Genomic DNA, 1,990 nt, shown 5'->3' on the forward strand with positions numbered 1-1,990 from the left:
CAGAGGCACGCGGGCTTCCCACCCTCCCGGCGCGGCGTTTATAGGGCAGGCAGCCAAACCTCCTCCGGGCCTGATTGGAGATCCCTGGCAGGAGTCTACGCCCTTCGCTTGTGTCTTGGCTCCCGCGGGTTTTCTGGCCGCTTTCTTCTCCTTCTTACTCCGGGCGCCCTTCCCCACGGATCCGTGGGGTCACAGCCAAACCTCAGCCTCCTCCTTTGCCCGGCTCTCGCTCCCTTCCTGGCAAATCCCTCCGCCCTCAGTTTTTACGATGAAGAGGAGGATGCCGAAGCGGGTTCATCGTTTTTTGGGGGATCAAGATGCTCCCGGGGTGGGGGTTTTGGCGAGAGGAGGGGGGAGCAGCACTGGTGGGATGCTCTGCAAGGGGACGGCTTCTGCATCCCCTGCCCCAGCCCCAGCGAGCCGGTGCTCTGCTTGCTCCTGTTTGTGGGAATGATTTATGTCCCGCGGTAATCCCTAGAGCTCTTGGGGCAAATGTTGTTTTCAGGGGAAAAAAGTGAAGAAAATAAAAGGATTTTTATTTATTTATTTATTTAGAGGGTTTTCTTCGAAACCTTCCACTTTCAGTTTGTTGAAAAACAGGGAAAAATGTCAAAGACATTTTCATCAGCTTTGGAAAGCTGCTGTAATTAGGGCTTTAAAATGAAAGTTAAGATATAATAGACAGGGAGAGCGGCTCCCGAGGCAAATGCTTACACAGAAGTGGGCAGAGGGTTCACATGAAAGTTTAAGCCTAAACCTCAGCCTAAATCCTCGACCGCCTGTGGAATGGAACAGCATTTATTTAAGAAGCCTGAGCACCTTTATACACCATCCTGCGAGGCCCCGTGTTCAAAGGTGCCCGAAAGGAGCAAAACCTTCCCGATTCCAAGAAAAACCCCGAGTCGAGCTCTCTGTTACGACAGATATTTTATTTTTTTCTGAGTGTTTACTTTATTTGTAGTCATTCTTCTAAAGTTTCGGTTAGGAAAACAACTCCCCTCTCGCCACACAGCCGCGAAACCCCCCAGATGTGGGCAGCGGGTGCTTAAAAAAATCACCTTGCCCCGTCATAAGGCAAAGCAATCTGCCGGGGAAGCCCCCGTGGGAGCAGGATGCGGCTCTGCGGATGCCGGTGAGCAGCATCCCCGGGAGCTGCAGGCACCCTCTGAGCGATGGGTATGTGTATTTATATATAGGGGTGTCTGTATATATACAGTGACCTCCTACGGCCCTGTTGTCTGCAAACTCCTTTTGCTGTTGGAATAACGCAGCACTCATCAGCTCTTCTATTCCTAAAGACTTCGTTCAAACCCAGACCCTCTTCCGCAGCCGGAAAGCCTGGGCATGTTTTTTGTGGGTTTTTTTTTTTTTAACTTTAAAAAGGGAAACAATAGATTTCCTTGAGATCCCCTGAGGACTTTGTTGATTTTATAGGAGGGTGTTTGGTTACGGCAGCCTGAAGCCCAGAGCAGGTTGAGCAGACGTGCCCCAAACCTGCTTTTAACCTGCCCTTTTCTCTCCTTCTTTAACTTGGTGATGCTCCCGGCTTAGAAAACGTCCCCACGTCCCCCTGTATTCACTGTAAGCTTGGAGAATTTCAGCAGCTTCAATAATTCAACCTCATTATCCTCCTATAGTCTGAGAAAGGGAATTTGGAAGGATTGAAGAGGTACCCGGACAGGCTGGAGAGGTGGGTCCATCCCAACCGCATGCAGTTCAACAAGGCCAAGTGCAAGGTCCTGCACGTGGGTCGGGGCAATCCCCAGCACAACTCCGGGCTGGGCAGAGGATAGATGGAGAGCAGCCCTGAGGAGGAGGATTTGGGGGTGTTGGTGGATGAGAAGCTCCCCATGAGCCGGTGATGTGCGATCACAGCCCAAAAAGCCCCCGGCACCCTGGGCTGCATCCCCAGCAGCGTGGCCAGCAGGGCGAGGGGGGATTGTGCCCCTCTGCTGCGCTCTGCTCTGGGGAGACCCCACCTGGAGTACTG

This window comes from Charadrius vociferus, unplaced genomic scaffold (assembly GCF_000708025.1).
Source record: "Charadrius vociferus isolate BGI_N301 unplaced genomic scaffold, ASM70802v2 scaffold384, whole genome shotgun sequence".
In the NCBI taxonomy this organism is placed as follows: Eukaryota; Metazoa; Chordata; class Aves; order Charadriiformes; family Charadriidae; genus Charadrius; species Charadrius vociferus.